This window comes from Phyllobates terribilis, unplaced genomic scaffold, assembly GCF_046119375.1.
Source record: "Phyllobates terribilis strain yellow unplaced genomic scaffold, ASM4611937v1 Scaffold_3__8_contigs__length_932513732, whole genome shotgun sequence".
In the NCBI taxonomy this organism is placed as follows: Eukaryota; Metazoa; Chordata; class Amphibia; order Anura; family Dendrobatidae; genus Phyllobates; species Phyllobates terribilis.
The window spans coordinates 113,812,426-113,836,845 of record NW_027362763.1 but is presented as its reverse complement, the minus strand read 5'-3'; the positions used below and the strand labels follow the sequence as shown (position 1 = coordinate 113,836,845).

At 42.9% G+C, this 24,420-nt stretch overlaps 1 long non-coding RNA gene across 1 annotated transcript in view; it reads right to left on the bottom strand.

Moving 5' to 3' along the window:
* LOC141257966 (uncharacterized) overlaps window positions 1–23,490 on the bottom strand; it is an 82,358-nt gene extending 58,868 nt beyond the window's left edge. The window contains exon 1 of the long non-coding RNA XR_012318147.1: window positions 23,420–23,490. This is a non-coding gene — a long non-coding RNA (uncharacterized lncRNA). The remainder of the gene's footprint in view (window positions 1–23,419) is intronic.
* Window positions 23,491–24,420: the final 930 nt, after the last annotated feature.

Here is a 24,420-nt window from a genome sequence, read left to right as displayed (position 1 = left end):
AAGACTACTTAAGAAGGCTGTCCCACATTATTAAGCAGCCTACATTTTCTGCCAAAATGGGAAAGAAAAAGGATGTGTCGGCTGCTGAGAAGCAACAAATTGTGGAGTGTTTAGGTCAAGGCATGACTACATTCAACATTGCCAAGACACTTCATCGTGATCATTGCACAATCAAGAAGTATGTAGCTGATTCACAGTACACACGTGTGCGTGCTGATAAGGGAAAATTGAGGACTCTTTCCTACAGGCAATTACGTCAGGTTAAAAGAGCAGCGGCAAAAAAGCCTTGTCATAGCAGCAGACAAGTTTTTGAAGCTGCTGGTGCCTCCAACGTCCCCCGAACAACAAGATGCAGGGCCCTTCAGAGGTTTGCAGCTGTGCATAAGCCATCCTGTTGACCTCCTCTATCCACTGTACACAAGCAGAAACAGCTCCAGTGGGCCAAACAATACATGAAGACTGACTTCAAAACTGTTTTATTCACCGATGAGTGCTGTGCAACGCTCGATAGTCCAGATGGATGGAGTGGAGGATGGCTGGTTGATGGACACCCCATGCAAACATGGCTACGGCGCCAACAAGGAGGAGGTGGAGTAATGTTTTGGGCTGGAATCATGAGGAGAGAGATTGTCGGCCCCTTTAGGATCCCTGAAGGGGTAAAGATGAACTCCATGATGTATGTGGAGTTTCTCAAACAGCACTTCCTGCCATGGTTCAAGAAGAAGAACCATGTATTCCACAGCAAGATCATTTTCATGCATGATAATGCACCGTCTCATGATGCACATAACACATCTGCATCTCTGGCTGATATGGGCATAAAAGGGGACAAACTTATGGTGTGACCTCCATGCTCCCCTGACCTCAAACCCATTGAGAACCTCTGGAGCATCATCAAAAGGAGTGTCTATGATGGCGGGAGGCAGTTCACATCTAAGCAACAGCTCTGAGAGGGTATTCTGTTCTCAGGCAAAACAATTGAAGCAGAAACCATCCAAAACCTGACAAATTCAATGGACGAGAGAGTTCAGAAGCTCCTTTCGAACAAGGGGTCCTATGTGCAAATGTAACATCACCTAGAATAAAGCTTTGAGTTGAAAACTGTTTGATTTAAGTTTCTAATAACCTGCTAATGCTTATAATTTCAAAAATGACCATTTTTTTGTTCTTTATTAAAATGAAAAGGTTGATCGAAGAGTGTGGGGGATCTAAGAGTGTGGCAACCCAGTAGTCAGGATTATTTCGAATTCTGACAATCTGAGGGTCATGTTGCAGGTAGTGCAGCAAGAAGGCACCCATGCGTCTTGCGCATCTAGGAGCCCCAAAATTATTTTCCGGGATAGATGCAGCGAAAAATTATTATTAATTTGAAAGCTGGTGGAGCTTAGTATAGATGGCCTAATAGAATCAGTACTGCAAACTGCTATAAGGCCAAAATTATTTTACAGGGAAGATAGAGATAAACATGATTAGTAATAATTTGAAATCTGGTGGAGCTTAGTATAGATGGCCTAATAGAATCAGTACTCCACACTGCTACTATGCCCAAAATTATTTTCCAGGCAAGATACAGATAAAAATGATAATTAATTTGAAAGCTTAAAATGGTTGGTGAGGTGATTTTACCAAAATCCTCAAGCTTTTACTCTCCCCAGGATGACACAGGGCTAGAAAAGTCCTTGCTTATGCATGATGTGTTCATCTTTATGAACCTGAGTCTGTCTACATTGTCAGCGGACAGCCACGTGCGCTTATCTGTCAGCACAACACCAGCAGCGCTGAACACACGTTCAGAGAGAACAAAAATTATTATTAATTTGAAATCTGGTGGAGCTTAGTATTGATGGCCTAATAGAATCAGTACTTCAAACTGCTACAAGGCCAAAATTATTTTACAGGCAAGATACAGATAAACATGATTAGTAATAATTTGAAATCTGGTGGAGCTTAGTATAGATGGCCTAATAGAATCAGTACTGCAAACTGCTACAAGGCCAAAATTATTTTACAGGCAAGATGCAGATAAACATGATTATTAATAACACTGGTGTACAAAAAAAAAAAAATTCTGGCATGGACTTTAAGAACAGTTTTAGACTAATTTGAGGGTGCTGAATTCAAATCTGATCTTATAATTTCTCTATCACATCACGTTTTTGCGCTATAGGTATATAGCCCATTTTCAATAATTCCAAGAAAAATATAAGTAGTGTATGAAAAGTGCCGTTTTATACGGTTCACTAAGGTAAATTTAGTTTTCATTTAGTCTCCCAAAAAATGTGAGAATATCTTTGTTTTCTTTGAACATGCATAATTCCCATTTGTTATGATAATAAAGTAAAAAAACAGTTTTCAAACACCCTTGTTTTCTGTGCTACTGGGACAGTAGAGCTACAGCAGAGCATTGGGTGAAAACTGAATGGCCTCACCGACAGAGTTTGGCACCTGCCGATAAGAATGTCATCCATGATTCACTAGTGGATAGGAAGAACATTGTCTTTCCTTCCTTGCACATAAAACTTGGATTGATGAAGCAGTTCGTCAAAGCTCTCAATCACAGTGGAGAATGCTTTAACTATACATGTTCAACTTTTCCACGTCTTAGTGAAGAGAAGAAAAAGGCTGGAATATTGGATGTACCTCAAATAAGAACACTTATGAGAGACCCAAACTTTATCACATCAATGAATGAGACAGAAGAAAGAGCTCGGAATGCATTTTGTAATGTGGTGCAGAATTTTCTAGGGAATAAGAAAGCAGACAACTATGAAGAGATTGTGGAAGAGCTACTAATGAGTCTGCAAAATCTTGGATGTAGAATGAGTACCAAGATTCACTATTTAAACAGCCATTTGGACTTTTTTCCAGAGAATCTTGGGGATGTGAGCGAGGAACAAGGGGAGCGTTTTCATCAGGACATTAAAACAATGGAAGAACGGTATCAAGGCCGGTGGGACTCACATATGATGGCTGACTATTGCTGGAGCTTGATGAGAGACAACCCAGAAGCTGTACATCACAGATCAGCCAAGAAAAGAAAGTTCAAATAACTGCCATTTGCCATTCATCTGTGTGCCATATATATGTGTTTTTATATTTTGTAGTTTAATTTTGTAAGTATATTTGATTTGCTGTACACAAACTTTGTAATTTGTTATTCCTTGATTAAAAATATACAAAATGTAGTAACGAAAATCATGAGGTTTTTATCAAAAAACATTCGATAGGATTAATTTCCATCAAAAATATCTCGAAATCCTGATGTGATAGCCAAAAACGGAGTTCGTATTAGTAATCAGCAGCCAAAATTGACTTAAAATATGTTTTAAAACCTTTTGACAGAAAAACTGCATTGACCAGTGTAATTTTAAATCTGGTGGAGCTTAGTATAGATGGCCTAATAGAATCAGTACTGCACAGTGCTACAAGGCCAAAATTATTATACAGGCAAGATACAGATAAACATGATTAGTAATTTGAAATCTGGTGGAGCTTAGTATAGATGGCCTAATAGAATCAGTACTGCACAGTGCTACAAGGCCAAAATTATTATACAGGCAAGATACAGATAAACATGATTAGTAATTTGAAAGCTTAAAACGGTTGGTGAGGTGATATTAACAAATCATCAAGCTTTTACTCTCCCCAGGATGACACAGGGGTAGAAAAGTCCTTTCGGATCCATGATTTGTACATCTTTATGAACGTGAATCTGTCTACATTATCAGTGGAGAGCCGCGTGCGCTTATCTGTCAGCACACCACCAGCAGCGCTGAACACACGTTCAGACAGAACGCTGGCTGCGGGGCATGACAAGATCTCCAAGGCATAAGTGGCGAGCTCAGGCCATTTAACCAGATTGGAAGCCCAAAAAGAGCAAGAGTCCAGTGACACAGTCATGGCTTAATGTTTACTTGGAGATACTCCTGTACCATCGTCTCTAGGCGTTGACTATGTGTCAGACTTCTTGTCTCCTGTGGCCATGCAAAGGATGGGCTAAAAAAGTGGTGAAATGATTCCGCAAAATTGATGTTACCAGCAGATACTGTGTTTCTGTTACATTTTGAGTGCTGAACACTCGACGGTCCCACAGTTGGCTAGTTGGAACTGTGAGATTCACTACGTGCACCACTGGTGTTTTGTGGAAAAGCACATGTAAGATTCTGCAACAGTCTCTGCTGATACTCCTGCATGCGTGCATCCCTTTCTATGGCAGGAATAATTTCTGCAAATTTACTTTTGTACCGGGGATCTAATAGTGTGGCAACCCAGTAGTCAGGATTATTTCTAATTCTCACAATTCGAGGGTCATGTTGCAGGTAGTGCAGCAAGAAGGCACTCATGTGTCTTGCGCATCCAGGAGCACCAAGTCCCTGTTGTGTTGGTGGCGAGGTAACAATCATGCTTCCTTCCTCTGCCCTCTCTCCCCAACCTCGCACAACAGAAATGTGATCAAGGTCTCCCTCATCTGATGAGTCTTCCATCAGTTCGTCCTCCACTTCTTCCTGGGCTCCTGCACATTTCTCACTAGTTTGGCTGCTACCATGCGCCCTGCTAAAACCATCTCCCCCACCCTCACATGCCTGCCGCCTTGGTGCTGCCGACCGTCTGGACTTTGCAGATGTTAGCCCTTCCGCATACAACTCCTCCTCCTCTACTTCCTCCACCTCCTCTTGTGCCACCACCTGACTCCGAATTCTGTTTAACATGTGCTCCAGCATGTAAATCACCGGAATAGTCATGCTGATAATGGCATCGTCAGCACTAAACATCTTCGTCGCCATTTCAAAACTGTGCAGAAGGATGCATAGGTCCCTGATCTGAGACCACTCCTCCAGCGTGATTTGTCCCACCTCTGGATCTCGTTGGCCCAGGCTATACGTCAGAACATATTGCACCAGGGCTTGTCGGTGCTGCCACAGTCACTGCAACATGTGCAGAGTTGAATTCCACCGGGTAGGCACATCGCGTTTTAGCCTGTGAAGTGGCAGGCTCAACGACTTCTGTAGAGATGTAAGTCGCTGAGCTGCGGGATGCGAACGGCGGAAGTGAGCACACAGCGACCGTGCCCTCTGCAGAAGGCTATCTAGTCCAGGATAGTGGCCTAAAAATTGCTGGACACCAGGTTCAACACGTGAGCCATACAAGGCACGTGTGTGACATTGCCCCGGCGAAGGGCCGCACTGAGGTTTGCAGCATTGTCGCACACGGCCTTCCCTGGTTTCAGGTCCAGTGGAGACAACCATTCATGAAACTGGTTCTCCAGAGCTGACCACAACTCCTCAGCTGTGTGACTCACATTTCCCAGACATTTCAAAGTAAAAACCGCCTGATGACGTTGAGCCCTGCTGCCAGCATAGTAAGGAGCTGTGCAGGATCCCTTCTGCGCAGTTAGAAAGCTTGTGGCATGACCAGACAGGCTTTGGGTGCAGGTGGAGGACCGAGAGGAGGTTGAGGAGGCAGAAGCAGTGGAGGAACTTCGAGATAAAGAGGATTGACGCACAACTCGTGGGGACGGCAAGACTTGGACAGCAGCCCCTTGTCCTGTCACCATAGTTACCCAGTACCCAGTCAGCGACATGTAACGCCCCTGTCCATGCTTACTCGTCCAAGTGTCTGTGGTGAAATGCACCCTGTCACACACAGAGTTTCTCAAAGAAGCGGTGATGTTGTGTGCGACATGCTGGTGGAGTGCAGGCACACCTTTCTTTGAGAAGTAGTGCCCACTGGACATCTGGTACTGGGGCACTGTGACGGGACATAAGGTCTCGAAAATCCTCTGTGTCCACCAGGCGGAAAGGCAGCATTTACGTAGCCAAGAGCTTGCAGATGGTGAAATTCAACCTCTTAGCTTTCTCATGGCTAGGAGGAAATGGTCTTTTACTTGTCCATGTGAAGCCCAGCTGTGCTTGGCATCACAGACCCAGAAGGGTGTATTGAAGGACTCCTCCACAAGAGGCCCCCATAACCATTCACACATCTGCACCTTCCACCTCAGACCACCAGAGGGGGCTCCTTAGGGAGATATATAAGGGAAGGTGGGGCCAGGCAGCCGTTAGTCTGTCAGAGTCTGGTTTAGCAGTGAGTCCAGTGCAGGCTGAGACGTGTTACCTCAGAGGACAAAAGCCTGTTCCAGCTCCTGCATTCTACCCTGCAGTGGAGCTTATCCAGATCAAGACTCGGTGTAGCTCAGTGAGGTGAGCTGTAGATGTGCCGGCGCCATAAGATCGGTGAACCGCGGCACGCTGCCGTTTGTGTGAGTAGCCTATCGAGGGCTCGAGTAGGCCGAAGGCAAAGGAGTAGAGAGTTAGTTCATAGGGGAGCAGAGGAGCTTAGCTGGCTCACCCCGAGAAGAAGAATTTACCGGACACCGGGTCCAAAGCTTGCCGGGAACTCCACGACCCAGCAAGATAAACCGGAATCCCTGGAGAACTACAGGTCCCAGGATCGCTAAAGTGCTGATACGTACCAGAGCCAGGAGACACATAGGCCCCGTAGGTCGGGAGCGTGCACTCCAAGAGAAGGCCCTACCACAAGGTCAGCCAGCGCAGGACAGAGACAAAGTTAGGCCTAGCTCCAGGCAGGTCAGAAACTTATTATGCAGAAGCCAGAACCAGGAGGCCCAAAACCTGCTCATTGGGGAGGATCTGGACATACACCCTTCATCCTACAGTGCTCCGGGGAGTGCCTGAAATTCCACCAGTAAAAGGTACTGAAGTGGCTATCGTGTCTGTCCCTGTTCTTGCTCTGGACCAGAATAGTCTCTATATCCTGCATCCCCGTTCCTATACTGCCCTGAGGCCCAGCTCTAACTGTGGAGAGCTATACCATCAAGCTGCCTTATCATCAGCCTCAGTAGACTGCGCAGCGCTGGTGATCCTCACCAGAAACCACAGGTGGCGTCACGAACTCTTTCTTTTATAAACTTTACAAATATCAACCCCTTTTTAGGAGAGACCCCAGGGTACGGGCCCGGGAGCCGACCACCGCGACATCCCTAAAGGCCAGGCCAAAGGCCCGGGTACCGAGTTATCCCCATTCCCCTGGGTGCCACATCCACATCTGAGGGACCGAGGGCTGGCTGTTGTGCTTAGACGGGGTTGAGAAGGGTGTCCCCGGCAAACTGCGGGTCTGTGAGGAAGATGCAGGCGGACATGTTAGGTTGCCTTGATCCAAAGGTGGTGCTATCGATGTCGGAGAGCGCTCAACACCAGCTGGTGTTTCCACCTCCAAATAAAATGATGACCTGACAATCACACTGGCTGTTGCGGGTAAAGAGGTGGCCGGTCTGCGTCCCAAAACAGGTGTGACTGCTATCCCCCCAGTCACAGAGGATGAAGAGGCTGCGGATGCACAAGATGTGGCTGATGGTGGTTGGCCCAGCCGGCTAGGCCGCATTGTAGCACAGTGAGCTTCCCACTGCAACTTATGCTTCATATCCATGTGCCGGTTCATGTATGAAGTACTCAAACTATGTATTTTTTGCCCTCTACTTAGCTTTTTCTGACAAATGTTGCAGATAACACGAGTTGGGTCATTCTTATCGATCTGAAAAAATGCCCAAGCTATGCAAGGCTTAGCACCCATGCGACCTGAAGAGCCACTACGACTTGTGGTCAGAGGCAGAGTTGTGTTTGAGGATGCAGTTGTTGACGTGCTTCCAGTACTACGTCTCTGTCCAGGAAGGCGCAACCTGACCTCGTCGTCACTAGCATCCTCCTCCACCTCCTCTGCTGACCTCATCGACTGGCTGACTGTGGGTTGACAGTAAGTGGGATCTCCAACCTCGTCATCATCACCCTGTGTGTTATCACACCAGTCGTCCTCAGAGTCAACCTCTTCCTGCCCTGACAAAAATCTCAAGTTGTCGTTCCAATCAGGTATTTGAGTCTCATCATCGCCTTCCTCATTCTCTCCACCAACAGGAGATACAGTTTGGGAACGAGGGTCTACATTATGGTTGAGGTGGAGGAGAGCCCACTTGAAGGAGCACTTGATATCCGTTGAAGCACCTGCTGTTTTTGTGCCTCATCTGGAATTTGTAGCGATTGGCGTGGCCGTAAGAAAGGGATCTTATCACATTGTCCACTAAAAGAAGTAGACATCTTAGTTTGGCTGGAAGATGGTCTTTCTTCTGCAGATGTTACTGTTGCTTTAACACCTAACCCACGGACACAACCTTTTTTTCCCTTCCCAACACACCTATTCCCCTTTCCACCATCAGCAGGCCTTTTTCCACTCATTTTGGTGGTTAACTAATTGACAACTCTGGAGTTGTTTGCACAAAAAACAATGGATGGGAACCGAGCAGAGCTGAGTGGCCAAACTGTTGTATTAGCCCAAAAGCATTGGCTGGGTTAGATGCAGTAAAACAATTTTATTACATACATAGGTGGTGGAGCTTAGTATAGATGGACTAATAGAACAAGTCCCACACACTGCTACAAGCCCAAATTTTTTTTCAGAGCTAGATGCAAATAAAAATTATTTTTAATTTGCAACCTGGTGGAGCTTAGTATAGATGGACTAATAGAACAAGTCCCACACACTGCTACAAGCTCAAATTTTTTTTCAGAGCTAGATGCAGCTAAAAATTATTTTTAATTTGCAACCTGGTGGAGGTTAGTATAGATGGACTAATAGAACAAGTCCCACACACTGCTACAAGCCCAAATTTTTTTTCAGAGCTAGATGCAGATAAAAATTATTTTTAATTTGCAACCTGGTGGAGCTTAGTATAGATGGACTAATAGAACAAGTCCCACACACTGCTACAAGCTCAAATTTTTTTTCAGAGCTAGATGCAGCTAAAAATTATTTTTAATTTGCAACCTGGTGGAGGTTAGTATAGATGGACTAATAGAACAAGTCCCACACACTGCTACAAGACCACATTTTTTTCAGAGCTAGATGCAGATAAAAATTATTTTTAATTTGCAACCTGGTGGAGGTTAGTATAGATGGACTAATAGAATGATGCTATGCCCAAAAGGTTTTACTTGGCTAGGTGCAGTAAAAAAATTTGTATTCTATACACAGGTGGTATAGCTTGCAACACAGATAGGCTACTCCACTGACTAACACACACTGCAAGAGGCCAAAAAGGATTTGCTTAGCTAGATTTAGCCAAATGCTGTGAAAAAAACTTGCACAGCACTGGCACAGACCTGCCTAGCAAAAAGTCCTAGGAAATGCTGTAACCTAGTCCAGAAAAGGACTGCAATTACAAGTAGACCCTACTCCCAACCTATCTATTTAAGAGCACAGACCTGCCTGATAAAAGTCGTAGGAAATGATGTAACCTAGTCCTCAAAAGGACTGCAATCACAACTATCCCCTACTCCCAAGCTATCTGTAGATTTGTGCGAAAATTGGCTTGAAATGAACACTCAAAGTATAGCGCACACAGCAACAGCGGTGCCGTCTAACACGCAGCTGCAGCAGTGAGAAAATGGTGGCTACGTGGAAAATGGCTGGGTCTTATAGGGCAAGGACATGTGACATACACTGCCAATGACACATGCCTTTGCTTGTGTGAAAAAAGCAGTTCGCTCCGTGTGTGCGCTGCTGATAGGCTGACAGATTGCATCTCCCCGCTGTAAATGGGGGAAAGAGAAAAAAAAATGGAGATCTTCATTATTTCTGCAGAGATCCATCCCCTGCCCCTCCCCCCGCCCCGCTGTACACTCAAACTGCGTATTAACATTAATTTTCAGCATTACTGAGAAAAAATCCAGTTATGATTTTGGTGCACGAACAGTTATGGAAGATAACCTCGAACAGCCGGATTTTTTTCAAATTGTTCGTGTTCGCCGAACGGCTCGAACACTGCCCAAAACAGCTCGAATTTGAGATTGGCGAACAGTTCGAGTCGAACACCGCTCATCTCTAGTGATAATATTAATATATTATAATAAATGTAATTAATATGTTGATATGAATATTGAGCAGAATTCATATCTGTCTATTGGTTCGTTCTCCGCAACAGTCATGGTCTCTCATGTGATCTCTTTGGAAAATTAATTGCCCACCCTTGCCTTAGATAGTAATAATGCCCCCTGTGTGCCGATACTGAATAATAATGCCCCCATCTATGCCTGATAATAATAGTGCACATGGGGTTTCTTACAATAATAATATTGCAGCTCATGGTATGCAAGGGGCTTATATTAATATGGGGTCTACCAGTAGATACATAGGGAGAGAGGGTTAATAAGAGGCTTTACTACAGAGCCCAGACAGGCTGTACTATAACAGCAGGTGAAAGGGGGAGGTAAGAGGAGGAGCAGGCATTCTGACGCTTAGGCTTGAAGGGGAATAGAGCCTGTAATAACACAGCGGGGCAGGCGGAGGGTTGTGTTTATTAGGAGCTTAGACCCGGCTGCTGCATTCAATGACACTTTACATAAAAATGTGTTCCAGCGATGAGACCGGAGGGGGCGTCAGTGCGCACTGGGAGGCACGCGGCGCTCCAGCGAGAGGTTTCCTCCCCATACAGATACCAGAAGTTCCATGCTTGAAACGAACAGTGGGCTCCAATAGGGGGCGCTGTTTTATGAATCTCATCAAGTATTTATCACATCATACAGTGCTGGCCAAAAGTATTGGCACCCCTGCAATTCAGATAATACTCAGTTTCTTCCAGAAAATGATTGCAATCACAAATTCTTTGGTATTATTCTCTTCATTTAATTTGTCTTCAATGAAAAAAACACAAAAGGAATTGTCCTAAAGCCAAATTGAATATAATTCCACACCAAACCTAAAAAAGGGGGTGGACAAAAGTATTGGCACCCTTTGAAAAATCATGTGATGCTTCTCTAATTCATGTAATTAACAGCACCTGTAAATTACCTGTGGCACCTAACAGGTGTTGGCAATAACTAAATCACACTTGCAGCCAGTTAACATGGATTAAAGTTGACTCAACCTCTGTCCTGTGTCCTTGTGTGTACCACATTGAGCATGGAGAAAAGAAAGAAGACCAAAGAACTGTCTGAGGACTTGAGAAACCAAATTGTGAGGAAGCATGAGCAATCTCAAGGCTACAAGTCCATCTCCAAAGACCTGAATGTTCCTGTGTCTTCCGTGCGCAGTGTCATCAAGAAGTTTAAAGCCCATGGCACTGTGGCTAACCTCCCTAGATGTGGACGGAAAAGAAAAATTGACGAGAGATTTCAATGCAAGATTGTGCAGATGGTGGATAAAGAACCTCGACTAACATCCAAACAAGTTCAAGCTGCCCTGCAGTCCAAGGGTACAACAGTGTCAACCCGTACTATCCGTCGACGTCTGAATGAAAAGGGACTGCATGGTAGGATACCCAGGAAGACTCCACTTCTTACCCCGAGACATGAAAAAACCAGGCTGGAGTTTGCCAAAACTTACCTGGGAAAGCCTAAAACATTTTGGAAGAATGTTCTCTGGTCAGATGAGACAAAAGTAGAGCTTTTTGGGAAAAAGTATCAACATGGAGTGTACAGGAAAATAAAAGAGGCATTCAAAGAAAAGAACACGGTCCCTACAGTCAAACATGGCGGAGGTTCCCTGATGTTTTGAGGTTGCTTTGCTGCCTCTGGCACTGGACTGCTTGACCTTGTGCATGGCATTATGAAGTCTGAAGACTACCAACAAATTTTGCAGCATAATGTAGGGCCCAGTGTGAGCTGGGTCTCCCTCAGAGGTCATGGGTCTTCCAGCAGGACAATGACCAAAACACACTTCCAAAAGCAATATAACATGGTTTGAGAGAAAGCACTGGAGACTTCTAAGGTGGCCAGCAATGAGTCCAGACCTAAATCCCATAGAACACATGTGGAGAGATCTCAAAATGGCAGTTTGGAGAAGGCACCCTTCAAATATCAGGGACCTGGAGCAGTTTGCCAAAGAAGAATGGTCTACAATTCCAGCAGAGCATTGTAAGAAACTCATTGATGGTTACCGTAAGCGGTTGTTCGTAGTTATTTTGGCTAAAGGTTCTTCAACCAAGTATTAGGCTGAGGGTGCCAATACTTTTGTCCGGCCCTTTTTTGGAGTTTTGTGTGAAATGATAAATGATTTGGTTTTTGCTTCATTATCTTTTGTGTTTTTTCCTTGCAAGCAAATTAAATGAAGAGAATAATACCAAAGAATTTGTGATTGCAATCATTTTCAGGAAGAAACTGAGTATTATCTGACAGAATTGCAGGGGTGCCAATACTTTTGGCCAGCACTGTAGATACAGATTGGTTCCCATAATGGCTAGGCAACAAGACAACAGGGAATATAGGTGTATAGATATATTATAAATATAGAGGATGTATTAATATAGTGTAAATGTACCAGATATAATCGATGCACACACAAAGGAGAATCATTTAACCCTGAATCAATATTCAGTGCAGCCAAGATTAAAAGTATAGATAAAGAAAAGAAGTCCGTCCAAATGGCCGACTATGCCGTATAGAAGAGCGCAGCCACAATTGGCCTACAAACTGTATGGTGATAGTCTATGTAATAGGGCCATACTGAATAGTGATCACACTATAACAATAGGCCATTAGATAATAAAATCCATCTAGTCTCTCGTTGAATGATTTTCTTATCCCAGTCGACCAACCTCGCTGGTAAAGGGACCACGTGTATAACGTATGCCCATATAGACGGCTTGGGAGGGAGGGCTGATCCTTCTGACAGATTCCCTTTAATCTTATAAGGAGACGCAGAGGGGCACTATTATTATTATAAGGAGACCCAGAGGGGCACTATTATTATTATAAGGAGACCCAGAGGGGTACTATTATTATTATAAGGAGTCCCAGAGGGGCACTATTATTATTATAGGGAGACCCAGAGGGGCACTATTATTATTATAAGGAGACCCAGAGGGGCACTATTATTATTATAGGGAGACCCAGAGGGGCACTATTATTATTATAAGGAGACCCAGAGGGGCACTATTATTATAATAAGGAGACCCAGAGGGGCACTATTATTATTATAGGGAGACCCAGAGGGGCACTATTATTATTATAGGGAGACCCAGAGGGGCACTATTATTATTATAAGGAGACCCAGAGGGGCACTATTATTATTATAGGGAGACCCAGAGGGGCACTATTATTATTATAGGGAGACCCAGAGGGGCACTATTATTATTATAAGGAGACCCAGAGGGGCACTAATATTATTATAAGGAGACCCAGAGGGGCACTAATATTATTATAAGGAGACCCAGAGGGGCACTCTTATTATTATAAGGATGCCCAAGGGGAACTATTAATGTGATAAAGAGACCTAAATGATCATCCTAATAAATTGGTATCACGGGGAGTAGTAAATTTAGATTTTCTCCAATGGTAGGCAGGGTCATATTTGTAATAGAGACCCTCATCTTTGAAAGTGGGTGTGGGAGAGTAACATGGGCCTGTGTGCGTCCTATGCCAGAGCTGGGAGCAGCCCCTAGTCCGGCCCTTTTCCCTCAGTAAAGATACTTCTTTTAGCCCCTAACACGGTACAAAGATATACATTGTCTTTTAGCCCCGGAATCTGACTTTCTTATTGATACAAAACACTAATTTTTATTGTGTGGAACAGATATAAATAATTTATGTAACAACATAATAATACTCTAACTGCTCAGAAGAGTAAAGCGTCCATAACTCTATCATCCATGTCTGCATATGGTACCGATGCTCAGCCTATATTGTTGCCTCCTTAAGGGATGCTAGGCAACTTCCTTATAAGGTAAGCTGCCCCTTTAAGAGTAGAACACAAGATTCCATTATGACATCACAATTAACCATCACTACTTCTACAAGTCATTACACTCTAGTTGTCACTTTGACTTTCCGGTGTCATTGTTGTCGGTGTGATAAGCCATATAGCTAGTCATATACAGACTGCGCTTGGATTTACTGGAAATGTCTGGAATTCCTCCAGACAGACTTCAGGTGTTAGCACTACTCCAGGGGATTCTTGCCACCTATGACCCTGACTTTGTGCTACCACTACCCGATGGCGTCCTCAGCTTCACTTACCGGCTGGTAATGGAGCTTGTGAGAGATTGCCTGACCAAATACAAACGAGGTCATATAAGCTCAGAATATCTTGAGCATTTACAGAAGAACATATGGACATTAGTACAACAGGTAAATAGCAGACAATCTGCACAAATCATATAGTAATAATGGAAAATAATAATGGAATATAAGTTTAACCTGTACCAAATACCCAGATAAGAATAGCCGGGGAGCAATAATAGGGCATACAGGCTACATGACAAGGGAGAGGGTGATATCTACAGGGTTATTGGGAGGGTTGTGGAGGTAGGGGGGAATTGGATTGGTTAACCAATTATGGACCACAGAGTTTTCAGTTGTTATGCCTTCATTTTTTCCTCACTTTCTTTCAAGAGCCATAAATTTGTTATTTTTCCATTGACATAGACATGTGAGGGCTTGATTCTTTTGCAGGACAAGTTGTAGCTTTCAGTGGCTCCATTCTATTTACCATACATTGTACTGAAACAAGGGAAAAAAATTCCAAGTGAGATGCAATGGTTCTTTGTGTCGCTATATTCAGGGACCCATAACATTTTAGTTTTCTGTCGATTGGGATGAGTGAAGATTTGAGTTTTGCAGTGAACTTTGTGTACATAGAGTGTCATAGAATCATAGATTCTATGGGTGTTTTGATTGTTTATTATTAATGTTTTTAACTGAAATGAGAAGACAAAAAAACCCCACAAATCCAATTTTTTTTCCTCTTTTCGGTGTTTATTGATCGTATTAATTAATTCCCTATCTTAAAAGATCAGACTTTAACAACCGCATCAATATCAAATATGATCATTCATTTTTTCCTTTCTTTATTTTAAATGGTGAAAAGAGGAGTGATTTGAACTTTTATATTTTTAACATTTTTTTAAATCTTTTCTTCTTTATTTTTAATTTTTTTTTTTCGTTCCCTTAGGGGACTTAATCCTGCAAATCGCTCATACTATATATTGCAATACTACAGTATTGCGCTATATAGTGAAAATCTTGATCTCCTCTGGAGCTCAGCCTATAGCTAAGCTTCACAAGGAGGACCGTGGTTTCAGCAACGGAGGTCTTCAGCAGACCCCTGGTTGTCCTAGAAATGCATTAGACCCCTGTGATCGCCTTGTGGAGGGCCGATGAAAGCAAGAGTGCTCAGGCATCGGTGCATGCACAATTGAAATGATACTGTCACAGACTGACAGCTTTATTTAAATGGTTAACAGAAGAATTCTGCGTTGTCCACGGTTTTTAGGGACAGATGCTGGCTATTTCATATACGCATGTTTGGGGAGCTCAGCTCCTGAGCCCCCTCCACATGTGAGGACCCTTCCAGGATGTTAATAACCCGTACATTTGCGGGAAGGAGTTGAGGAGCTGGGTTACAGGGGGACAATAAAAGGAAGAAGGTAGGAGTTTCACGTTCCAGCATCCAACCAGCCCTTATAAAGAGATGGGAGGAAAGTTTGAAGGCTGGCACTTGATAAGTAGAGGTTTTGGGACGGTCACAGCGGTGGGGGATAGGTTTGGGTCAGAGTCTTGATAAATGTGATGTCCTTTGGACGGAGGTTACTGTTGGGGGAATAGTGACTTTGGTTACATCTCAATATAACTAGTGGACTTCGGTCCTGTGAGGATAGTGGTATTAATGTGGGATATTAATGCCTTAACCCTTGTGTCGGTGTGGTGCGGCTAGGGTCTAACTCTTAATTAGGTGTTGTTTTTCTTCTGGTTTAAAGCCTATTAGATATCTACTGTATATAATTGTGGGGCTATCATTGTTGCAGTCACCCCGCGTTTTGAGTTGGAGTCTGCTGTGGCCATTTTACACAGGTCACAAGCAGCCATGTGTCTTGTATACATACATTGGGTATGGAGGGAGGACGTGGGGATTTAAAGGTTTACAAGCGACCGGATCCCTCGTCAGTTGTCATGTAGTACTTGTAGTGTAGATAGCATAAGTAACATGGTGATATAAATGGCCTCCTCCGTTTTGCTTTTCCTCTCATGATTTTCCTTTCTTCTTTGTTTTCATCTCTATAGGCTGAAGAAAAATCCCAAAGTGGAGAATTGGCCTTTATTAAACAACTGGCCCAAAATGTCCTGCTTGTACTGGAGTATCCGGCCTACTCAGTGGAGCGCCTGGTAAGGATCTATCATCTTCTACATCTCATGTCCTTGTTGTCTGATCTTCTCCAGATCACCAGCCATATAGCAGAAGCTCAGGTTCATGATGGTGGAGGCCTCCCTGTCCTCTCCAGGCAGACACAGGTTTCCATCTCATGTCATTGTTCTCTGATCTTCTCCAGATCACCAGCCATATAGCAGAAGCTCAGATTTATGATGGTGGAGGCCTCCATGTCCGCTCCAGGCAGACACAGGTCTACATCTCATGTCCTTGTCTCATCTTCTCCAGATTACCAATCATATAGCAGAAAGTCAGTTTCATGATGTTGGCCTCCCTGTCCTCTCCAGGCAGACACAGGTCTACATCTCATGTCCTTGTTGTCTGATCTTCTCTAGATTACCAGCCATTTAGCAGAAGGTCGGATTTATGATGGTGGAGGCCTCCATGTCCACTCCAGGCAGACACAGGGTATTTTATGGCCACCTGTCCCTGTGGCTTCATCATCTGTGAGGACAGTCTGTACTCAGTGGTGCGGAGTTTGTATTTCCGCCTGTGTCTTTGTATAAGGGGGATATCTCCTATAATATAATAGTGTCTGTGCAGGGTCCGGCTTGTATCAAGTCCCCTACATCTGCTGCAGTGTAATCATCATGGACATAATATAGAAGAGAGACGTTCCTGCATCTTCAGCTTTTATTCCCCTGCAGTTTCTATGTCTTAATGTCATTTCTTATTCCTTTTTAGGCCACGATCGGATCATTGAACCTGGGGAGAAATCCTTGTAAGAGCGACTATAAACCGATCAAACTGATCAGCAGTGGAGCCTTTGGGTGAGCTTTACTTTGGTATTATATATATTTCCCAGGGCTCCTTATGACGATGTCTCTGCGTCCTTCCCATGTTATGTTCCCATGGACAAATTATGAGTTCACATCACGGTCCACATCTATCTGTCACTATTCAGGTCAGTTAGGATGTGACGTGGATGAGGACCCCCCATTGGTGATCATTTGTGGAGTGTTATTTTATGTATTTATAGACATGGTTTTCTAGTGATGGCCCCACATTAATCATTAATACAGGAGATCATTTGATGAGATCTATAGATAGATTGTTAATAAGAATTTATAGTAAATCATGTTTTTTTCTCCTCTCCAGGGCCGTCCACTTAGTTCGCCATAAAGACACAAACCAAGTCTGCGCTATGAAGAAAATGGACAAGGAGAACCTGAAAAAGCCAAAGAGGCTTGAATGGGCCTTTCTGGAGAGGGACATCTCAGCATTCGCAGATTGTCCCTTTGTGGTCTCCACGTTCTGCTCCTTTCCTACTAAACTTCATCTATGTATGGTCATGGAGTATGTACCAGGTAGGACACATCCATTGTATCTATATCCAGCCCACGTCTGCTTAATCCTAGCACCTATATATGACCACAATGTGCCCACATGGACGGTTACATGTCCTCTTTGCAATTATTATAAGTCATCTGTTACCAAGATGCCTGAAAAACCATTGATCTCTATGAAAGTCCCCCAGTATGTCCTCGCTGAGCACGGCAGCAATTTCCACTATGGGTAAAAGGAAGATTTGTCTTTTTGAAGAGTTTTTATAGATAAGAACATTCACAGAGAAAAAAATTAGAGGCTCGTAGATGAGGCTCTGTCTCTATGTATAGGGTCTATCTGCAGTATACAGTATACGCACTACATTATACAGTATATATAGACCATCCTGTCCCAATGTCTCCGCCTTTTTCACATTCCCACTCATCATGTGTAATTTACATTGTAACAAACCCTCAGTTCTCATATTTGCTTTCTCCTGTAGGAGGTGACTGTGGTACCCTTCTAAAGCACAGGGGTCCTTTACCAGTCCTCTTGGCCCGTATGTACATTGCGGAAACGGTCCTTGCTGTGGAATACCTGCACAGCTATGGTGTGGTGCACAGAGATCTGAAGCCTGCGAAGTAAGTGACCCCTCTAGCATATTAGAGGGGAAGAAAGTTAGAGTTTCTTATACAGTCTGTGGGTTATTACTTGGTGCTGACACCATCTTTTCTTTCACAGCCTCCTGATAACATCAACAGGACATATTAAGGTCACTGATTTTGGGGTTTCAAAACTCGGCCTCATGAGACCAAACTCAGACTTCTACAAGACTCCAACTAAGGACATCACCAAAGAGTTCCTTGATAAAGAGGTAGGCTTTACTTACAGGGTCTTGTACTTTACAGATCTCATCTTTCTCCTTCTCTGATTTATAATTTCTCTAGAAAAACATTTCCACTGATGTTATGTGTCGCAATTATATTTATTGATCATCATCTCCTTTTTCTGTTGGTTTCCAGACTGCTGGCACCCCTACTTACATGGCCCCAGAAGTTATCCTAAAGATAGGCTATGGAAGGCCTGTTGACTGGTGGTCAATAGAGATCATCCTATATAAATTTCTATTTGGATATCCACCATTTACAGGGGCTTGCAGAAGGAATATTTTACACAGTATCATCCAGGGTAAGTAAAATAATCTGAATGCTTGTGATGTCACTGTTATTTGACTTGAATAGTTCTGTAGTTTTTTCTAGCTTTGTTAAGGAATTTTTTTTTTATGAAAATAAATGAAGAGGTTTTATTTCTTATAATATTTGCTTTTTATATAACAGATGATATACCTTGGAGATGTAATTACTTTCCTCCAACTAATGCTCGAGGCATCATCACTCAACTGCTCAGAAAAATTCCAGCACTGAGACTTGGAACAGGTAATATTAATAGTATTATCAATGAATTATTACAGCGTGACCAGACAAATGATGGGTTCCATGAGGATCAGCACTGAGGTTCTGTACTCTACCTACTTGTCTATTACCCATTCTTCATGCTATAATGTTCAATATATTTCCTTTATGTCGGCTCTGTTACATCTTCAGTTCAGATTAACATAAATTCTACAGATATGGAGCAGTTTCTCTGACAATGACTGTATCACTTTCTTTCTTGTCTTCCTTTTCCAGGAGGCGCAAATGAGATCAAAATTCATCCATTTATGCGTGACTTAGACTTTGACAACCTTTTAAGTCAGAAGCCCCTGTTCGTTCCTGACCTAAAGTCAGATGAGGACACCCGCTACTTTATCAGTAAGTAAAATGAGACGTCATCTGCAGAAAACTGACGTGTGTCTTGTCTTTCATTTTATGTCAAAATCAGTTCCCATCATTATTAGTGATAACATGGTGACTGTCTGGGTATTATACTAATAATCTCTAATAACACTTGTATTTTTTAGCTCGAAGTAGCAGCTTCAAACATATGAATTCAGATGAGGGGGACACAAGTGAGGACAATGACTGGCCAGAAATCAAAAACTTTGCATCAACTTATCAAAGGTCTTCTAAAGTAAGTATGTGGCTAATAAAATGTATGAAACCTATAATTACAAAAAAAAATTAAATATATCTATTTTATATTTCTTTATCTGTTTTAGCTATATATCACCAATACTGGGATGATGACCAATATAGAGCCTATGTCACCTCCACAGTGTTCCCAAGAGAACAGTGATGGAGGCACTGAAGAGCCTATGTCACCTCCAGGGTGTTCCCCAGAGATAAATGAAAAACGCTCAGAAATGTGAGTAGATTATTATTATTATGAGATTTAGTCCTGATATATGTCGGATCCAAATACAAGATACGAGTAACACAAATCTAAATCTAGCATCCACCACCCCATGACTACACAATCTCTGTGGGTCTTACTTGTGATAACTTCTATAACAGCTGATTGTTGCGACCAACCATTCATTTCCAACTCACTACAGGCCAATATTACTAATTAGACTCCATTCTTGCTGGTAAAATGTGGTCTTGAGCAGGATATCTCCTCTATGTTGTCCTAATTGACCTAACAGACAGGTGTTCTTCCGTTATTCTATTGTTTTTTCCTTGTAATTTACGTGTCTTTTTTCTACCAACAGGCAGAAAGAATCTTCCCATTCCAAAACTGTTGGAGACAATCAGTGTTTTACTGCTAAAAACAGTGAGTCATCCTCGCCCTCATTGTCAGGTATGTACAGGTTTATAGGCCATCCAATTATAGTCTATGATCCAAAATTTAAATATTAAGGCTCTAAAATTACTTCCTTTATTCTTTCTGCTCCCCTGAGTATTCTATTTTTTGTTTTGTTAAAATCCCCCATACGGTTCCAGAGTTATGGGCCTTTGTTATTAGTGGTAATTTTTATTCTTTACAAAGGGGCGGTGCTCACAGGATCCTCTGGGGCGTGCCCTTAGGTTACCACGCCCACATGATAAAGACCATAATAATTAACACTAAATAAAAAGTCCCATATCTCTACAACCGTACTGTGGATTTTAGGAAAACAAATATCAGAATACTCAGGGGAGAAGCCGACATAAAATAAGAGCGAATCTTGGACACTTTTGACCTGGTGATGGGTCTTCTTTAAAGTTACAATGAAGTTTTATCCAACTGATTACATAACACCGTGGCTTGCTGAAAGTAATGTCATTAATATGGGGACATGGTTCTTTGGAGAGACACCACCGGAACCCAGAAAAGCTACAGGTTCATATTAATCAGTTGCATAACTCTATAAAGATACAAAGCTCATCTTTTAGGAGTTTATAATCAACATTTTTTTCTGGCTTTTTGATTAGAATCTCCAGTTCAGAAGAGAAGAAAATATTTTCGAACACTGAGAAAACAACTAAAAACAGAGAAAGTTGAAGAGGGGGAAACTAGGCGAGGTAAGTGTGACGATAATCTCCATGTTGTATGACGTCAGTGAGAAGAAGTCATGTGGAGCAGATGTTATCCGTCAGTGGTGGGATTGTCACATGTATGATGGCTGACAATGATTCTGCTCCTCTGTATGAGATTCCTCTAATGTCATGTCACAGTGACACCACAGTAGTGTCCTCTAATATGGAGTCCCATTACTTACATCAGTTTTACATCTTTTCTCCTAGGTTCTCTCTTCCGCCGGATGATAACATCCTGCCGGCGTGGATTATCCAGGGCTGCTCGTGCTGTCAGAGAAAGCTGTATTTTTGGCTGCTGCCACCAACGCACCATTGACATCTCGAGGACAGAAACCCCCCAAATCTAGCGCTCTGAAGAAACTACAGCACATCCACCATTAATGCTGTACCTGTATGGAAGGAGTTGTACCACCTACCTGTGGCCTCCTGACCAGCAAGAGACACGTGCAAAAGTTGAAGGCTCCTCCAAGAACTTGTCTTCATCCTTCCATGCAATTTTAATTCAAAGAAATAAAAAATTAAAATTGTTTAATGTCTTTTCGCATTTAATTGATTATTACTGACTTTTATGGTATATTAATACTATACCTCATATATAGTATGTCTGAAGGGTTAGATCCCAAACTGGAGAATAGCGGTTCTATGTCTCCCATTAATCCTCTGAACTCTGGCCAAAAATGGAGGAGATGACCAGAGATTCTGTTATTCCTAAGGGTACGTACACACAGCACCTTATAGACGCCAGCATACCCACTGATTTTTTATTTTATAAGAAGACACTTAAGGAAAACATCAGTGTTTTTGTTAACTACATATAAAATAGTGAGCGGCTTCCAAACAGAAGCCACCAGCAGAATGAACCGATCACTTTCTTTAACCACTTCATAATTTTCAAAGCTGGAAGCGGAGAAAAGAAGCTGAAAAAGACTGAAAAATACACAATGCACAGCAAGTTGTTTTTATATTGCAGTGCATATGTTCAATCATTTACATTTTTATCTAGTGCTTTTCATGAGGGATCCAGGTGGAATCCACCTGAAGAAGACATTGTTTGCACATTACGAAGAGTGGCAATTAGTGTTGAGTGAGCACTAAAATGCTCGGGTGCTCGAAGCTCGGGCCGAGCTCACCGTGATACTCGGGTGCTCGACCCGAGCAACGAGCCCAATGTTAGTCTATGGGAGACCCGAGCATTTTTGCGGCGGCACCCCCGACAGTCTGTAGAAAGCCTAAAAAGTGCCCAAAACAATAGTGACAGTGCTCAAATGACATGGGGACAGCATGGGGATCGCCCCAGGAAGCATTTCAGACCCCCAGGTCACTGTTGTCAACAGCGCCGGACTGGGGTGTCTGGGGCCCACCAGGGACATTGACTCCAGGGGCCCACCCACCCTTCAGCTATTTGCAAATACCTGTTAGCCGTTATACCCATTATATTGGCCGCTTCTGCCCATCACTGTGCGCTCACCAGAAATGCGATGTACAATTACTGTAGTTTGCATTAAAGGGTTTTTATTGGTGAAAACAAGTTATCAGCGATGCACAGGTTGGGAAGGTGATCACTTATTTATTGGTGGAATCAGCACTGTCAGAAGATTGTGGCACTTTGAGTATTTGGTGAGATTTTTACCTCTGTATTTATAAGACAAAACCAGGAGTGGAGCAATCCGAGGTAATGTTTTATGAATTTCTCACCCACTCCTGGTTTTGTCTTATAAATACAGAGGTGAAAATCTCACCAAATGCCAACTTGCTTTCTCTGGTGAACCTCTGCAACTGCATCTCTGCTGCTGTGTAATAGTCACAGGGCAGGGAGGGGTTAAACATCCAAGTATTTAATATCTATTGGAAATAAAGAGGTTTCCCCTTATTGATATCAGATAAAACAAATGACCAACCACAATCCACTCTACCAAGACCAATATTACCAGATAGAAGGCATAAATACCACCACACCGTGACCAGATCACATATTACCACCACATAGTACCCAAATAATGCCACATACAAGGCACAAATACCGCCACACCATGACCAAAGCACATAATACCACCACATAGCGATCAAATGCTACCAGATACAAGGTATAAATACTGACACACCATGAGACCACATATTACCACCACATAGTGACTGAATAATACCACATACAAGGGACAAATATCGTCATGTCATGACCAAAGCACATAATGCCACAACATAGTGACAAATAATGCTAAAATAATAAAAATGTAAAAAAGCTCTTTATATTGGGTCAGTGTACAGGTTATACAGTGATCACCAGTGATATTATACACAGGAGCTCTGTATATAGTGTACCGGTTATCAGTCATCACCAGTGACATTATACACAGAAGCTCTGTATATAGTGTCAGTGTACAGGTAATGCAATGATCACCATTAATATTATACACAGGAGCTCTGTATATAGTGTCAGTGTGTGTGTATAGGTAATACATATACTCAACATAGGTAATACACATACTCACCAGTGATGTCTCTAGGTGAAGTTCTTTATCTGCAGACCGATATATCCCATCTTCTATGCAGGACTTATCTCTGCAGAAAATAACATAGTTAGCTATAACTGATCACTTCCAGAGCACAATCCACACTTTTCCCAAGATTTCTACACTGCATGAAATGACAAAAAAGCAACATAGTGCCGCACTACACAGTAACAGTGCTCCAGTGTCATTCTGTGCCTGCTCATCTGTCAGCAGACATATTTCTCTGATGGCAAAGATGTAGCAGAGCTGAAGACAGAAGACCCATGGATTACGTCGGAGCGAGGATTTTTTTTTATTAAAGATAGAGTCCCTTAGGCTACATTCCTGCTTTTATGCGGCGCTTTAGACCGCTCGCGTAAAAGAAGTGCCAAAGAAAGCTGGAAACGCCTTCCAGCAAAAGCTATGGATTTTGCTGAAAAGCGTTCAGATGCCGCGTTTTGCCACGTATTTTTGCGTGGGCGCTTTCACTGCAAAAGCGGCCGCGCAAAAAGAATTGACATGCCAATTCTTGGCGTTTTTTTCAGCGCGCTTTCCCCATAGGCTACATGTTAACATGCCTCGGGAAAAGCGCGCTGAGAAAAGCGCAACGTCGGCATGCAGTAGAGATTTTTTGCGCCGCGTATGAACGGAGCCTAAATGGGTTTTGTGTTTTATTTTTAATTAAAAAAAAAATTTGTGTTTTTTTTCTATTTACTAGAAATTCATGGTGGCCATGTCTAATTTGGCGTGACAACATGAATTTCGGGCTTAGTACCGGCTGATAATACAAAGCTGGCCTGGTACTAACACTATTATTACCCAGGGTGCCACTCACCACCAGGGCCGCTGGAAGAGCCAGGTAAAGCGCCTGGAAATTTTCAGGGGTGGCTGCGGGCTGCGATTTTCAGTGTGGGGGGCCAAGAACACTTGGGCCTTACCATGCTGAGAATCCCAGCCCCCAGCTCCTTTGTTTTATCTGGCTGGCGATCAACATATGGCTG